The sequence below is a fragment of the Leptonychotes weddellii genome, chromosome 12, assembly GCF_054177405.1.
Source record: "Leptonychotes weddellii isolate Sample4059 chromosome 12, ASM5417740v2, whole genome shotgun sequence".
Lineage (NCBI taxonomy): Eukaryota > Metazoa > Chordata > Mammalia > Carnivora > Phocidae > Leptonychotes > Leptonychotes weddellii.
In genome coordinates this window covers 32,062,102-32,081,183 of record NC_138380.1, presented here as the reverse complement: position 1 = coordinate 32,081,183, position 19,082 = coordinate 32,062,102, and the positions used below count along the sequence as shown (strand labels likewise).

At 34.9% G+C, this 19,082-nt stretch overlaps 1 protein-coding gene across 1 annotated transcript in view; it reads left to right on the top strand.

The window, feature by feature from the left end:
* FOXP2 (forkhead box P2) overlaps window positions 1-19,082 on the top strand; it is a 548,145-nt gene that overhangs the window by 93,266 nt on the left and 435,797 nt on the right. The window lies entirely within an intron of this gene.

Sequence of the window (19,082 nt, the reverse complement as noted above, 5' to 3'; positions counted from 1 at the left end):
GTCTTTTTGTCTTTGACACTTCCTACAGTTTGGATAAAGTCCACCCACATTATGGAGGGTAATCTGCTTTACTCAAAAGTTAATCCCATATAAAAATTACCTCCACAGTGACATCTAGATTGGTGTTTGACTAAATATCTTAGTACCATGGCCTAGCAAAGTTGACACATAAACTCAACTATCACAGCATCCTTTAATATTTAGAGTCAATTCTACTTTAAAAATATTATGTAACCCTTCTAGCTTTCAAATGATATGAAAATAAGGTGTAATAAATAGATATATATGTAAATGAATGAATGAAGAAGTGAATGGATAAATAGATAAATGCTAGCCAATACCAGATATATTACCTTTACTTATTAATAAAAAAAAAAAGTTTCAACTCCCTCTCAACTCTGGAAACTTCAGCTAACAGAAGTGTGTGTAGAGCACATTGATTGATTCACTGACACAGTAGTGAATCACAGAGCTCTTTGTTTGACCTTACCTGGTATGGTTATCATATCAAGATAGCCACTGTGTTGAATGTCTGAATTGGGATCCAAGAGAGATTTTGGTGTAGTGGTGTGAGAATAGGAAGATGAAAATTAATGGGATGCATATAAGATCTTGTTCTTACCTTTCAGAAAAGTTGTATTAGTGTGGATAAAAAAGGCACCTTAGAAATATACCAACTCAAGGGGTGCCTCGGTGGCTCAGTTGGTTAAGCAAGGACTCTTGATCTCAGCTCAGGTCTAGATCTCAGGATTGTGAGTTCAAGCCCCACGTTGGGCTCCATGACAAAACAAACAAACAAACAAACAAACAAAAAACAAGTAAAAATAACCCCCCAAACAAACCACCAACTCAAAATACCACAGATTAGAGGAATTGGTAAAACAGATTTTATCTTCAACACAGCTGTTGCCTAATATGGGACAAAGGATAGATTTGAGTAGTTATAAGATAGTTATAGTAGTTATAATCTACTCTTGGTAAAACTTTTTATATTGGAGAGAAAGAGAGAGAGAGAGAGCGTGCATGTGCCTGCATGGAGTGAGGAGCGACAGAAGGAGAGGGAGAGAGAGAATCTTAAGCCCCATGTTGGGCCCAGTGTGGAGCCCAACATGGGACTGGAACTCATGACCCTGAGATAAGATAAGAGCTGAGATCAGGAGTCAGAGGCTTAACTGACTGAGCCTCCCAGGTGCCCTGAGGATACGTTGGTTTAAATAATATCCTGCCATATATTATATCTAATAAGTTGAAAATTCTAATACACTTTTCTTTTGTATTAGGTTATGAATTTCATCCTATAGTTAGTGCCATACACACGAAATCAGCCCTCAATTAATGTTAGTTCAGTTGACTTAAAAGTTAGCATCGCAGGGCACCTGGGTGGCTTAGTCGGTTAAGCAAGTGTTTGCCTTCAGCTCAGGTCCTGATCCCAGGGTCCTGGGATGGAGCCCCTTGTTAGACGCCCTACTTGAGGGGAGTCTGTTTCTCCCTCTCCCTCTGTACCTCCCCCCACTTTGTGTGCACTCTTCTCTCTCAAATTTTTAAAAACCTTAAAAAAAAGTTAGCATCACCATTGGGGTGCCTGGGTGGCTCAGTTGGTTCAGCATTGGATTCTTGATTTTGGCTCAGGTCATGATCTCAGGGTTGTGAGATGGAGCTCCACATTGGGCTCCCTGCTCAGTGAGGAGTCTGCTTGGGATTCTCTCTTTTCCTCTCCCTCTGCCCCTCCCCCTGCTCACCTGCTCTCAAATAAATAAATAAATAAATAAATAAATAAAATCTTTTTAAAAAGTTAGCGTTGCCAAATAGCTTTGGGAACAATAACTTCATGTGATATTCTCTAATGATAAGCTGATTGGTAAGACAGCAGAACTGCAATCAAGCAAGTAAGTCATTAAGGGGGAAGTTTTAGTGGAGTTTGACCTAAAGAATCTTCATCAACCTGTAACTCTTTATAGTTTTTCTTAAAACCACTTCTATATGTCTCTGAGTTTGGTCCTAACACATATAATATTTAACCTCTTGAACAATTTATCCAAAGTTATTCTGAACCCTCTATCATGTCCACTATACTGGGTATAATTGGAGAACACATTGTACTGAGGTGTCTGATTTCCATATGGTGAATAGGGAGACAGGAAACACTGTAAAATGAATACATTATTACATCTTGATCTGTTCTTTTGCAAAATTGTCATTTTTAAATCTCACAGTACCTACAACTTCTGGAACAATTTAGTTAATACCAGTATTGATAGGCATATTAGAATAGAGGAATTGCTAGTACAAAGTAGGAATTTCAGAGTTGATGTCATTTGACCGAGAACTGTGAAGTGATGTTATATTTTAGCCCCACATCCCTTCTGACTTCATTTAAATTACATAGTTTTAAGATTATGCATCCTGGAGTTTTCCTTCAGTTTGTTCTTATAATAAATCACTTCTTTTTCTCTTTATAATAATCTCACCTTACAACTTAAAATGTTTTTTTCCAAATATGACCATTGCAAAGAGGTGTCTTTAATAATTAATAGAAAACCTAATTGGAGGAATTTGAAAAGAGACATAGAAACTTGGAATTGATAATTTTACTGATATATTTTTTTTGTTTCTTATTTAGTTTTACCTTATGTGGTTCATAAAAGAATTATAGTTGTTTTCTGTTGAATATATACAATCTAGGGATTTAATATCATTAAAGGCATTTCTGATACCATACACTTGATACTACAATGCTAGTCAGTATAAAGGTTGCAATCATATTAGATTTCTGTTGAACAAAAGGTGACCTGTCTACTGTGTCTAGCACTAAAATTGTGCAGTTAAGCAATGGCTGAAAATTCCATAAAGAAAATTCCATAAGGAAATAGGGCAATTAACTTATTATAAATCTGAAAGCATATATGATAGTACCCTAAAGCAGTCAAATATTAGAGTTTACAGTAGCCTTGTCAGTTCTGAGTCAAAGAATTTGGTCACAATCTTTTTAGGAAATGTAACATTTTCCAGGAAAACTATTTTCTTTCTCTCATCTCTTTCTCTCTGTCCTTCTGTGTTTATCTTTTTCTTTCCTCCTTCCTTCTCCTTCCCTTCCTTTCATCCCACCCTCTCTCTCTCTATTTTCCTTTAAGAAGTATTTATTTAGGGGCGCCTGGGTGGCTCAGTCGGTTAAGCGTCTGCCTTCGGCTCAGGTCATGATCCCAGGGTCCTGGGATCGAGCCCCGCATCGGGCTCTCCGCTCTGCGGGAAGCCTGCTTCTCCCTCTCCCACTCCCCCTGCTTGTGTTCCCCCTCTCTCTGTGTCTCTCTCTGTCAAATAAATAAATCTTTAAAAAAAAAAAAAAAGAAGTATTTATTTAATTTCTTGTCCATGCAAGACACTGTACTAACATGTGCAGCTTACAGGGTTATAAGACATAGATTCATAAATGTCATTACCTGTTTCAGGTCTAGCACAAGTATCCTGATAATTTTGCAAAAGAGCCATTTTATTGTATATTCACAATTGAACACTGCATCTGAAAATTTTAAAATTTTTCCTCATATCTGTATGTCACCTTTTATTATCCCCTATTTTATTCTCTTAAACAAAGACTTTTTTTAGAACAGTTTTAGGTTAGTTTTAGGTTCACAGCAAAATGGAGGGGAAGGTACACAGATTTCCCATTTATTTCCTGCCTTCACACATGTATAGCCTTCCCCACCAGAGTTGCAATAAATTGTAATATTTGTTACAACTGATAAACCTACTGAATGTAATCATAATCATCATAGTTTACCTTACAGTTGAGTTTTGGTGTTGTATATTCTATGGGTTTGAACAAATGTATAGTGACATGTATCTATCATTATGGTATCGTGCAGAGTAGTTTCATTGCCCTAAAAATCTTTGTGCTCTGCCTATTTATCCCTCCCTGCAAACCCCCGGCAACTAGTGATCTTTTTACTGTCCCTTTAGTTTTGTCTTTCCCGGAATGTCATATAAATTATTCCAGAATAATTTCTTTTAAGTAGTAGTGTGCATTTAAGATTCTTTTTATACGTCTCTTCCATGTCTTTTCAAAGCTTGATAGCTCATTTTTTAGCACTGAATAATATTCAATTGTCTGGATGTATTATAGTTTGTTTTTCTCTCTCAAATTTTGAAACACAGATTTTAGACCTGGCATTGGCAGGAACTGTTTTTGAGATCTTAGATAGCTACTTCAAGCTCTATAGGCCTTGGTATATCTTCATTTCTAAGAAAGATGCCTTCTTATGTTGTAACAGAATGGAATTTCAGATTGTTAACATTACAGTGACACTGGAGATCTGGTTAAATGGCTTGGGACAGACAGAAGTGGATTTGAATCATGCCTCTGTGATGAAAGTTCAAGTTACTTAATCTCTAATTTGCATATATAATATGGGGATATATAATTATACTCACCTAATTAGATATCTTGAGGATTAAATGAGAAAATGCATATAAAATGTTTAGCTAGTGGCTGGTACATAATAAGAGCTCAATAGATTTTGGGGCGCCTGGGTGGCTCAGTTGGTTAAGCGACTGCCTTTGGCTCAGGTCATGATCCTGGAGTCCCTGGATCGAGTCCCGCATCGGGCTCCCTGCTCGGCAGGGAGCCTGCTTCTGCCTCTGACCCTCCCCCCTCTCATGTGCTCTCTCTCATTCTCTCTGTCTCAAATAAATAAATTAAAAAAAAAATCTTAAAAAGAGCTCAATAGATTTTATCCAGTTTTACTACTATTTAATGGATGTTCAGCACGTCTTACCAATCCTTTTACTGCTTCCAGCTCCCTCCATTCCTTTCATTTCTCTGGCCACTACAAATTCTTTTTTTTACTATTTTCAAATTCTCTATCCATTTTCACTCCTTCAGGCTCAACAAAATATCACTTTATTTAAATAAAAATAAAGATACGATACATCCAGACTTTTCTATCACCTCTTCCCAAATTATCTGCATCAGTATCCATCTTTTTCATTCCCTTCAGTTTCTGAGGATAAATCGCCAACTGTGTGTGTCATCATGAAAGATTTCTTAATTTTTGTGTTTCTTTTACAACTATAAACGATGACACCAAATTAAATAATGTGAGTAAAACACTTAATCAAATGTATGGAACTCAGTAAATGTTAGTTTCTTTCTCTGACCTTCCCAACTTTTCTTCTACCCCAGTGAACCTGTATTCTAGACAGTGAGAGCTGTCTTTATAAATTACAGATCAGATTATATCCCTTTCCTTCTGTGATTCTCCAGGATCTTTTGAATAAAGGTAAAGTATCTTTTCTTGGCTTACAAACCTGATATAGCTACCCCCCCCTTTTTTTTTTTCATCTTTTCTTCCCTACGTTTCATTCAGCTGCTATTTTTTGCCATGTTGTTATTGGGTACACTTTTCCTCTCTCTTTGTTGCCTTCCCATATTTTCCTTATTTCTCTTTATTCCTTAAGATGTAGCTTAACACTTTAAATATAACAACATCCTTGAGGTTATGGATAGAGTTGACCTTTGCCATCATAGTATTTTGTATACCTCTGTTACTGAATCTGTGTGTTATATTGTAAATTGTTCTTTATATGTTCATGTTTAAAAAGTCAAAGAGTATATGAGAATATAAAGACAAATTAAAATGTAAAAAATCACTTCTTCCCTTTCCTCAATGTCATTCCACAATGGAAGTATCCTTTTTTTACTTGTCTACTTTCTCCTATAGATGAATCTGCCAGATAGACATTGTAATGCAAGCCACATATGTAATTTAAAATAATCACATTAAAAATTAAGAAGAATCAGTGAAACTCATTTTCATAATACATTTAACCAATATATCCAAAAATATTATCAACATGGAATTGATATAAAAATTACTGGGGTTATTTTGCATTATTTTTTCAACATTTTTCTTTGAAATCCAGTGTGTATTTTGCACTTAACAGTTCAACTCAATTCAGACTAGACCCATGTCAGGTGCTCAGTATGGACACATGGCTAGTGACTACTATATGGTACAGGGTAGCTATAGAAGAACTCTTGAAAACTAAGGCAAGGATTTGACTCATAGCTCTGCAACTTAATAGCAATATGACTTTGGATATGTTGTTTACTGTCCCTGAACCTCATTTCCTCTCCCCCCATTTTTAACATATTTCATAACACTGATGTGAAGATTGAGCAATAAAGGCTCCATGTGGTCATCTGATTTTTACTGACTTCCTTATACTTGGTTTTCAAATATACTCTTTTAGTCCAGGAAATTTGTGTATGCAGAAACACAGAGCTAAAGGATTTTCCTTTTTGGTTTCTTTTGTTGACTGCTGTATTCTAGGCTCCACGTGACACACTGAACATAAAATTTCCCACCCTCAAGGAACTCATGGTCACATACTACTTTATTGCCTGGCCATTTCAAAAACACAGCAAAAAATTATTTTATGACATAAAGTGAAAATATGGACACATATTTCCAAATTTAACAAAGAATGTTACTGATTTTAAATCTCTGAAATCCTTTCTTTGCTCTATTTTGATCTTCATAACTCACATTAAGGATTACACTATACCTTGTTTTTGCTCTGGAAATCTTGCAGTGGCCTTGGGCAAAAGGCAGTAAAATTCTGATCTGGGCTGAAACTCCAGAGAAAAGATCCTTTCAATAATTTTTTGCAAACACTACCAACAGTAAACTCTAAGTTATTTAAGACATAGAATACTTTGCGGATTATTTAGGGACTTTGCTACTTCTGACTTAATTCCCTCATGTTGCTGCCCTTTGGCCATTTCACTGATGCTTTAGAACCTTTATGAAATAGGAAAAAGGTAAAACTCATTATTTGGCAGTCTTGGAAAATTGTTTGATAGGCAAGAAGATTATACATGATGGGTTAAATGGGGTAGATTTAAGAGATACATTTCTTCCGCCACCCTGAATAATTAAAATTTGATTATATGTTATTCTTGTGTATCAAATTATTTCAAAAACTATATGCCTTGCAAATATAGTGACCCTTGTTTGAAAGAATAGAATTGGATATGCAAATTTTGAAAGTTTTTCTGATTGTAGGAAATAATGTTCCAGACTAATATAAACATGGTGCTCCATTGAATTTTACTTTTGATTAGTATAGAGTGAGATACTAGGTTTCAGTTATAATGGCAATGTTAAATAATGCTTTGTCTTCTTATCTGCAATAAATGACATTTAGGAAATCTGTCCAATTTCTTCTTAGGTTCTTCAAAGTGGATAATGATACAATTTATTTCACCATTTATTATATTTTTACTGTTGCCTTTGCTAAAATAACATTCAAATGTATTTACAAACAAGAAATTTAATTAAAATACATGTAAAATTCATGTAAAAATGTCATAATTTGTAAAGTCTAACTACTTTGTTAGGATTTTTTTAAGTGGTGTGTTATTATTTCTAGTTTATTAGTGTTTATAAATTACCATCTTTAGAAGGTAAACTGAGGACCATGTACTAATTTTTATTAAACCAGTGTCATAGTTTGGGTTCTCTGGGAAGCAGATTAAGAGATGGAGATCAGCATATAATACAGTGGTGAGGGAATGCCCTTGAGATCAAAACTTTTGGGAGGGAAAGAAAGGAAGCAGGACTGGGAGCAGGGATGTGCTATCAGTGAAGGCATCGTGCACCTCATGGGGAACTCTAAAGTTGGATGGCCCTTCAGGTTGCCCCTCATTCCGGCGTGGGGCCAGCCTTTATACCCCTGCACTGATCATTGAATGAAGACTGCCCCAGGAGGTCCCTTCAGCTAAGGCTGTAGCTGGACAAAGAAGTGCTTCATTCCAGAAGTGAGTTTGGGCAACACATCACAGTATCCACTACACTTAGATAGGTTAGAACCTAAAGTTCTGGATGTAATTACCTAAAAAGAATCCCAGTTCTGGTACAATTCACAGGTACAGTCTTGCCAGGACTACAATAGAACCACCCATTTGTTCTTTCTGTTTCTGTTATTTCTCCCTTATAATCCATTCTCTGCATGATGGACAAGCAAGCTTTTAAAAATGTGAATCAGATAGTGTCACTACTCTGCCTAAAATGTTCCCATGGCTTCCAGTTGGAGGAAGGATAAAATCCAAATTCAGTACTCTGGCCTCTAGGCTCTGCCTGATTTAACTCTTGTCTATTTCTGCAGCATTATGCCACTTTTCTTCTCACATATTATGTTTTAGGCACACTGGCCTTCTGTCAGTTTTTTAAACATGCCAAGTTGTCTCCTCATTGAGGGCATTTACACTTCCTATTTCCCCAGGCAGGCAGGCCTCCTCACTTTTTATGTGATTGTTTCCTTTTATTCTTTCAGATCAAATCCCCACAGAGGCTTTCCCTGACTGCCTTGTTCAATGTAAGCCTTTAATAGTTTTTCTCTATCACATCACTCTGTTTTTCTTCATGGCCCTTATTAGAACCTGTAATTATCTTGTTTATTTGTTTCAGTATTTTCTGTCTTCCCCTGTTGGAATGAAAGCTCTGTGAGTCATTTTCCAATTCTGTAAATCTTCCTATAATAGGTCCTTGATAAGTTTCATTATTTGTTAGTGAATGATTTGTAATTATTTCTATGTTCTGGCTGTTACAAATAATGTTGCAATGAACATTCCTTTTCCTTTTTTTTTTTTTTTTTGGTGGACATGTGTTTTCAGTTCTCTTAGGTATAGTATATACTTACAAGTTGCATAATAGCTATGTTTAACATTTTGAGGAATTGCCAAGCTGTTTTTCAAAGTGGATGCACCATTTTATAATCCTACCAGAAATATGGAGTATTCCACTTATTATAGTCTCTTTTTAAAAATTCTTACCTAATTTTTTAATTCCAGTGTAGTTAACATATAGTGCTATATTATATATTTTGTTTATTTAAACTTTAGCTTTCCCGGGCGCCTGGGTGGCTCAGTTGGTTAAGCGACTGCCTTCAGCTCAGGTCATGATCCTGGAGTCCCGGGATCGAGTCCCACATCGGGCTCCCTGCTCAGCGGGGGGTCTGCTTCTCCCTCTGACCCTCTTCCTGCTCGTGCTCTCTGTCTCTCATTCTCTCTCTCTCAAATAAATAAATAAAAAATCTTTAAAAAAAATAAATTTTAGCTTTCTTAGTAGGCATGGGAGTAGTATTTCATTGTGTTTTTTATTTCCATTTCACTAATGACCAATAATGTTGGCATCTTTTCATGTGCTAATATTGACCATCCTTCTTTGGAGAAATACCTTCTTAAATCTTAATGCTCATGTAAAAAAAATTAGGTTGTATGCCTTTTATTGTTGAGTTTGTAAGAATTCCTTATACATTTTAGATACTGGTGCTTTATTAGATACATGATTTGCAAATATTTTCTCTATTTCTGTAGGTTAGCTTTTCAATTTCTTTATTTTTTCTTATATCACTTGTGTTTTTGATGCCATACCTAAGAAATCATAGCCTAATTCAAGGTCACAAAGATTTATCCTATGTGTTTTTCCAAGAATTTTATAGTTTTAGCTCTGACATTGAGATCTATGATTCAGTTTGAATTAATTTTTATGTATCTTACCAGGAATGGGGTCCAAGATCATTCTTTTGCATTTGGATATCCAGGTTTCCAGTCCCATATGTTGAAAATTCTTCTATTACACACACACACACACACACACACACACACACAGTGAAAAGGCTTCAAGACTGGAAAAGAAGTAAATTTATTCTTCTATTATTGAATTGTCTTCCCTTGTCAAAAATCAACTGACCACAAATGTAAGGGTTTATTTTTGTACTTTCAGTTTTATTCCAAAGTCTGTATGTCTGTCTTTATGTTGGTACTGCATTGTCTTGATTATGTAGCTTGGTAGTAAGTTTTGAAATCAGGAAGTATGAGTTCTTGAACTTTGTTCTTTTTCAGTATTGTTTTGGCATTTCTCTATGAATTTTAGAATCAGCTTGTCAATTTCTGAAAAATAAAGACAGCTGGGATTTTGATAAAGATTATGTTGATTCTGTAGATCAGTTTTGGGAGTATTGCCATCTTCACAATATTAAGTCTTCAAATGCACAAACATTGTATGTCTTTCCATTTATTCAGGTCTTCTGTGATTTTTTTCAATGATATTTAGTATTTTGCAGTGTACAAGTCTTGCATTTATTTTGATGAGTTTATTTCTAAGTATTTTATTCTTTTTGATGCCAGTATAAAAAATACAGTTCACTTTTGTGTGTTGATCTTGTATCTTACTACCTTGTTAAACTCATTTATTAGTTCTGTCAGACTTTTTTTGTGGATTCCTTAGGATCTGTATATAAAAGATCATGTCATTTACAAAAACAGATATATTTACTTCTTTTCCAGTCTTGAAGCCCTTTCATTCTTTGTGTGTGTGTGTGTGCATGTGTGTGTGTATGTGTGTGTATAATTGCCCTAGCTAGAACCTCCAGTACCATACTAAATAGATGTGGCAACAGCTAGCATTTTTTCTTCTTTCTGATGTTAGAAGGAAAGCATTTTATCTTTCACTATTAAGTATGTTGTAAACTGTGTGTGTGTTGTAGGTGCCTTTTATCAGGTTCAGGAAGTTCCTTTCTACTTCTAATTTTCTGAGTGTTTTTAACGTGAAAGGGTATTAGATTTTGTCAAATGTGTTTTGTTTATTGAGACGATCATCTTAAATTGTCTGAAAAAGAAGCAAAGCTAATTGAATACACACACACACACACACACACTGAAACACACTCATGCATAACCAAGAGCAAGCTGATTGCTGTTTGTTGTTGGCCAGTTCAGCTACATCTTTTTGCCATGTTTAATATCTCATGTCTTTAATGAGTAAAATGACTGAGTTAACCCAAAATGTGAAGTTAGAAAAGTATAAATCTAAAATAAAATGCATGCACACATATTTATAGTATTCTCTGGTCTTGATCAAGGTAGAACATTTCACTATAAGGGTATTTGTTGTAAGAGTTTATTAAAATAATCATTGCTTTATTAAAACTACCAAGTTGCTGTAATTGTAAGCATGTATTTCCTTCTACTAACATCCTATCTTATATTAATTGATGCCAATATATCCTATCCACCCCCCACCACTCCTCTTCCCAAAGCTATCCAAAAAAAAAGCATGCATGCTACTACAGAGATTATTCCTGAAATAATAGTCTTACCTAAGCCCAGGTCAAATGTTTCTCTAGGCAACAAGAGATTGATTTTAACAGTAAGTAAGTATTAAAACAGCACAACAGGTATATAAGTCTACTTATTTTTGTACTGTTGAAATATGTTATTTTTGTTGAGAAAATGAATAAAATAGTCTTTATCAGTACTTTACCTCCTTAAATTAAAAAAAAATCTTTGATAATTTTTTTTTTGAAAATATGTATCCCAGAGTCTTATTAGATCATAAGACAGTTTTATTGGCTATAATGTGACCTTCAGTGCGAGTACAGTTAGACTAAGTTTCCCTAATAGCTGGCCTGGGCTCATCTCAATGTATTTATCTAGAATTTTGACAGCCTTATCTCCAGACCCCTTAAATATCTGGGTCACCTGCCAAGTAGAGGCTCTGTCCTAGCCTGGACTGGACTGTGATTTTGTCTGTGAGCGAATCTACTTATTTCAGGGCTGTCTCTTTTTAAATATGTCAATTTACAGGAAGAAATGAAAATAATAATAGTATGCTAGAAATGAAAGTAATTTTGCAGGTCATCTCGTTTATCATTTGATTCTATTTCATATAGGTATTGATTCTGAACAATCTTAAGTCATTGTTAATTAACCATTTTAAACAGTTTTAGTAACAAGAAAGAGGCTGACTCATGGAGCAGCCTGTTGATTTCAGACAGCTCTTATTTTTTAGAAACTTTGACTCTTATTTTTAGAGAATTCTTCAGTATATTGATTTGTATTTAGAGTCTGGTAATCTGTTCTTATTAAGATCCAGTGGTCTTAGTTGTCCTCTTAAGAGTATATTTCATATGTATACAAATACATCGTATGTTACAAATATGTCAAGTGTTTGCAAATAGTTGTATTTCCACTTTGTTCTCTTCTTTGGGTTAAACATCTCAGGCTGCTAATTGATTAATCATTGCAAAATGGTTTATGGCTCTAATTTAGAACTTTGCATACTCAGTGTTTCTGGTTGTTGTTATTGTTTTGTCTTAACAACTTAATGAGATATAATTTTCAAACCATAAAAATGACCCATTGCAATTATATAATTCCAATGATTTTGATATATTTAGATTTGTGTAATCATCACTAGATCCAGTTCTAAAACACCTCCATTACTCCCCCAAATTCCCTCATGTTCATTTGCAGTCAATCCCTGCTACTACTCCGAGCTAGGCAACTGCTGATCTATATTCTGTGTTCATAGATTTGCCTTTCCTAGAAAATTTTTATAAATAGAATCTTACATTATGTAATCTTTTGTGTCTGGCTTCTTTCAATTAGCATAATGTTTTTGAGATTCACCAATGTTATAGTGTGTTTAGAAGTTTTTTCCTTTTATTGCTGAGAAGTTTTATATGGGTCAAATTTTATTAGTTCACCACTTGATAGACATTTGGATTGCTTTCTCTGTTTGAGTAATGCTGCTGTGAACATCTGTGTACAAGTCTTTGTATGGATATATAGATAGTTTCAAGGAGTATAAATGCAGGGTTCAATGATAAGGCTATGTTTATCCATTACGAAACTTTTTATTTTTATTTTTATTTTTATTTATTTATTTATTTATTTAAAGATTTTATTTATTTGCGAGAGAGAGAATGAGAGACAGAGAGCATGAGAGGGAGGAGGGTCAGAGGGAGAGGCAGACTCCCTGCCGAGCAGGGAGTCCGATGAGGGACTCGATCCCGGGACTCCAGAATCATGACCTGAGCCAAAGGCAGCCGCTTAACCAACTGAGCCACCCAGGCGCCCCCATTACGAAACTTTTAAGCTGCAGCTGTTTTTAAAAGTGGTTTTTGTTTTTGTTTTGGTTTGTGGGTATTTTACATTCCTGTCAGAAATGTATAAGGATCCCAGTTTTTCTTCATCCTTGTCAACTTCTGCTATTTTCAGTCTTTTTGAGAAGAGCCATTCTGGTGGGTATATAATGGTATCTCAGTGTGGTTTTATTTTTTTTAAAGATTTTATTTATTTATTTGACAGAGACATAGAGAGACAGGGAACACAAGCAGGGGGAGCGGGAGAGGGAGAAGCAGGCTCTCCATGGAGCAGGGAGCCCGATGTGGGGCTCAATCCCAGGACCCTGGGACCATGACCTGAGTCGAAGGCAGACGGTTAACGACTGAGCCACCCAAGCTCCCCTGGTTGGGGAGCTGTGGTTTTAATTTGTATTTTCTTAGTGACTAATGATAGTCATGTGGCCATTCGTATTTTCTCTTTGGCAATTGTTCATTCAGTCTCTTGCCCATTTTTTAACTGGGTTGTTTGCTTTTTTGTTACTGAGTTGTAAGTGTTCTTTATATATTCAGGATATAAGTCCTTTATCAGATATATGATTCCCCAAAATTTTCTGCTAGCAAGTAGTATTTTCTTAATGCTGTTTTTGGGAGCAAAATATTTTAATTTCGATTAAGCCCAATTCATCAACTTTTTCTCTTTATGGATTATCTTTTTGGTGTTTTATGTAAGAAATTGTTGCTTAATCTAAGATCATAAAGGTTTTCTGTTGTTTTTATTTTTGAAGTTTTAGCTCTCATATTTAGATCTGACCCATTCTGTGTTAATCTTTGCATATGATGTGAAGGGGTCGTCTATTGAAAAGACCACCCTTTATCCTTAAATTGCCTTGGCTCTATTGTAAAAAATCAGTTAACCGTACCCATTAAGGGCATATTTCTGTACTTTCTCATCTGTTTCAATGATTTCTATGTCTATCTTTATACCAGTACCACTGTTTTAATTACTGCAGCTTTATATTAAGTTTTGAAGCCAGATTGTGTAAGTACTCCAACTTTTTACTTCTTTTAAAAATTGTTTTGGATATTCTAAGTTCTCTGAATTTCCATATACATTTTAGATTCAGCTTGTCAGTTTTAACAACAACAACAAAAAAGCCTGCTGAGATTTTGATAAGGGTTGTTTAAAATATATAGATCAATCTGGGGAGAATTGCCTGAAAGAGTTATTCACAAGTGAAAATTATTATTGATATCTCAGGATTTTTTCAAAAAAATTTTCAAGGAAATCTTGAATCCTATTTTGTAATCCAGCTATACTATTTTTATATAAAAATGTTTGTTGATTATTTTTCAAAAGTAATACAACAGGAAAATGTTCATCTTATTTATGTACCCTCTGCGGGGGTTGGGGGGGTCATATATATACCCTAAGATGCAGAAGTTTAGAGAAAGTAATAGACCATTTTTCTATTCCTTAAAAAAATACCTTTGTTTCATTCTGCAAAGTATTTGAAATTGATGTAGCAACTGTAAGAAAATATGAGCCAGATTTTAAAATAAGCTTTATCTTGATTTTGTTGATTTTAGTGTCTTAATTATTTTATCTGTGTTGTGATTTTACATTTGTTCTGTTTTTGCTATCAAGGCATGCCATGTTGTTGACTGACATTTTATTGCAGTATTAGTGTAATAGACAGCTAATGAGTTTGTAAAGGAAGGAAATAAAATTGTTTTTTGTTAAACACTTCTTACAATCAACTACTTTGTGATATGCAGCCAAAATCCTGTGACATGGCTATTTCTACCTTTACTTACACATGATAAAAACTGAGGTTTAGTGAGGGTCAGAATCATGCCTAAAATTTCATACAAATTGAGGTGACATTCAAATCTAGATATTCTGATTCCAAGGCCAGTATGCAGGCTGAAAAAGAGTTTTACATTTATGATTTGACTTTCAAGTGTGTCCTGACTTTTATTTTTCCTGTTTGTTTCTTTATACCCTGCCCCATTGTAGAATGGTCTTAAGGAAACTTAAGAGTGCATAAAATACAGCAAGATGGCATAAATTAAAAATAGGAATAAAATGAGACACAAAAACAAGGGTGGGGAAAGTCCTTTTCCCAGAAAAACAACAACAACATCCTGTAAGTGACTATTGCTGGGAGACTGGAAAAAAATCTGAGCTGGAAAAGGCCGTGGAAGTAAATGGGCTGACTTGGTGTGAGCTTTGGCATCTGCCCTAATCATAATACATGTGAGGAAGTGAAGTCGTATTTGCTTTTGTTTCCTCTAAGTGCCGAGCACAGTACCCTCTACGTGGTAAGCGCTTCCTCTAAGTGCCGAGCTCAATTCACTAATGAACTTTACTGTCAGCATTCCAATGTTACTGAGCTGTTGGAAGTCTTTTTCTTCAAATAGTCAGGAATTTTAGATTTCTCTGTTAGTGTATTTGTTGTAAGCATCATTTCATTGTTTACTTGATCCATACTATATTTGAAAATGTTATTTCAGAAATGCTTATAACTCATTTACACATGTACATCTAGATAGGAGTGTCCCAGAAAGGCATAAGCTCCTCTAGTTGAGTATGTCTGTAAGTTTTGTGCTTTTGAAGGCTGCACCATGATCATTTGCTTTTCTATTTGCAATTATCTCTACTGGATTTTAAGACAAAGACTGTATATTCTAGAGAGTTTAAAATTCATAACTATAAAGCATTTCAGTTTGTAAGTGTGCCAAAGAGTATTAAGAGAGATAAAGTTTATGTTGACTCAAATAATACTCATAATTTCATAATGCCTGTTGATGCCCTCTAGATTACCGTTTGACCTGCTTAAATTGTAAACATATGTAATAAATGTCTTCCTATGGATTGAATTTTATCTCCCAGCCTCAGATCTTTTCTAGAAAGTTTTAAAATCTATATTAAGGTTTATAGCAATTTAAATTAAACAAAAGGATTTTATCAATTTGTCCTCACATAACTCTTAAATATGACCCAACTGTCAGCTACCTGAACCATTGTATTTATTTTGACTCAGCTTCATTTGAATGCTGTGATTAAAAATAACTGAAACGTATCTACATAAAATAGTATACTTTCAGTTTTGAAGTTAATTCAGTATTAGAAAAAGTAGAAAGGGTTGACCTTAGGGAAAACCAATAAAACCTCCGCCAACCTTGATAAACATAGATCTAGGTATTTGAGCTACACCAGAGCTCGCCCTTTACAACAGATTATAGTGAAAATGTACTACTAAACCATCTCAGTTAATTTTGTAGAGAGGAAAAATAAGGGGTTAAGATGTGCCGCACGTTTCTGTAAAATATGCTTGTTTTAAAACTATCATCTCTTATTTCTGAAACGTTATCATCATGCTGGACTCTTCAAGATCTTATCTCCAACTGAGATTTCAGAGATGAAAAATCATCCAAGGAAGTGGCTGCCTGAGATTTTGTAAAATTTCTTACTCTTTTTCAGGAAATCATCTTATATTCTCTTTATTTTGTCTACTCTTGAGGTTGAGAGATTTGTAATAAATTGGCATGCCTGCTCACAGCGCGTATCAACAGAGATGGATGCAGTAACAGATGAATCATGGCGGTGGTGGACATAGCTCCAGCTGGCCCGGGGGACCTGGCTGCCCCGGGGGGGACCTGGTTGCCCCGCAGGCTGGCTCCATCTCTCCTGGGGGAACTGCCCCATGACTTCCTTTCTCCCCCCGCCCCCACTGATGGATCCATTCTTTTCCCTCTGCTTGCCTTTCCTCCCTAACTTTAAATAATTCTTTACTGGGTATACAATTTGAGGAATTTTGTTAATTTGCTAGGGAGCAGAACAGCTCTCAGACTAGTTGGCAAATGGATCCTGGTGATTATAACCTTTTGTAAGTACAGAAAAGTGTTGCAATTTGTGTCTTTGTTAGCTGGTGGTTAACACTTTGTCAGGATTGTAGTCAAGTCTCCTGTTTTCAGATGTATAAAGCATTATGGATATGGACTGTCTTTGAAACATGAAAATTAACTATCTTGGATTGACACTATTAATGATTTTTCAGAATTAATATTTGTAAAGTACTTTAAATATAAGAAGCACTTTAGAAGGGATATTAATAATGTTATTAATATTAATCCTTAATAATCAATTGTATTAAAAGTAAATCAGTACTCCTTTTGATATTTAATCTTTAATATTCAGTTGTATTAAAAGAACACTGATACTGCTTCTGTTAGTTTGTCATGGGAAAAGAAAATGATATTATTACCCAGAATTGATAAGATCCAATCAATTTGTAAAAGTAATATTCCCACATCAAGTCCTGTTTTATCTATCTATTTATTTTAAACCCTATTTTAAATTAAATGTTTTCTTTGTAATCATTAATTAATTTTATTTTAGATTTTCCAATATTTGTATGGTCTTTTGTGTGGTTCCAAGAAGATGGAATTTGCTTGCTTTGTTTTTGTACATGAAATTATTAGACACAACCATAAAACAATTGCTGTTTTTGTGGGTCAAAATGTTTGACTCTCTGCAGTTTTATATGAGTTTTATATCTACTTATTTTTATTGTAATCAATATATTGAAATACTATAATTCATTCTCTGAAATCCACGAAAAAGAAAACACAGATGTGTTCCTTTTCCTATTTCCCTACTGATTGACTATAACTTGGTGGTGTCAGTTTCCTAAGATAACTGGGTTTTGATTTTTTTCCCTGCCATGTTCCTATGCCTAGACAGTACCTGGCATGTAGTAAGTGACCGAATGAATAAGAATAGGCAATCTGACACTATCCAATCTATGTAGATCTATTTTAGTAGATTGCTCTGTTGGCATTTTAGAGTTTGGATAAATCCTATTACTTACAACTCCAGAATTTGGAAACTTCTGAGACAGACAGAGGTGCCAGGCAGATGGAGATCAAAGTATCACTTTTATCACCAGTAGAGGCTGAATTGGAGAACATGCATTACATGCACAGATAAAGTGGGGCTCACCTCTGAATTAGGCATTTATACCCTCCCAGCTGCTGGAATGGCTAGACGGACATCTACAGTCCTCTGCCATAGGGAAAAGGATAAAGACAGGCCTGAATGCATCTTCTATTCTATAGGTAGAACTGAACTGAGAAAAAGGAGTTGAACTGGGCACGTTCAGTATGTTCTCTTAAACTCACCAATGAGATTAGTTTCTGCTCTCCTCATGATAAATAGCGAAGGAACAGAATGAAGCTACTAGCATTTCTTGATCAAAAACCTGCTCATGAGGGATGCCTGGGTGGTTCAGTTGGTTAAGCCTCTGCCTTTGGTTCAGGTCATGATCCAAGGGTCCTGGGATTGAGTCCTGAATGGGGCTCAGCGGGGAGCCTGCATCTCCCTCTGCTTATACATGCTCTCTCTCTGACAAATAAATAAAATAGTAAAAAAAATCCTGCCCATGAAAATATGAGGAAAAAATAGAGGTTCCCCACAAGACACTCTGATTAAGCATAAGTCCCTTCATACCATTAATTTTTTTCTGCAGTTTTTCTATTTGGTATTTTTAAGAGCCAGTTTAAATTACTGTTATATATACACCAACATTTGCAAATCATGAAAATGAATATTTTGTATAGTAGTCAACATAGGTAAACATTGAACTAATCTAGCAGAGTAGGAGCTTGGGCAAAGTAGGTTTAACAGTAAAATAATAAAAAAAGTATTTTCATGTTCCCATTTTTATATATGGTATACACAATGTATTCATTCACTGCAATCTTGGTTTCTAGTAAAAAATACTCTTAGGTTTATCTTCTAGGTGCACATCTGTGATATCTAGTAGCTGAGTTGGTGTTCTATTTTGTGAATCACTATTGTGAGTTAAAATATTTGGGTCTTCCATATTTTCTGTCTCTACTTTCCACCTCAAAAAAAAAAATGAAACAAAATAAAGCTTTATGAAGAAGTAAAATATATTACTAAAGACTACTTTTATCCAAATGCCTTAAGTAAATGATCCTTGCCAGAATAAAATCATAAGCATTATCATTTAAAAGTATAATAAAAGCATTTTGATTTGGTAATGTTAAAAATAATGATTTTAACCTACTAACATTAAAATCCCACTCGTCAGTTGACAACTAGTAGGCCCTGAAGACAGTAGCATTTATTTCTTGTCATCATCTGG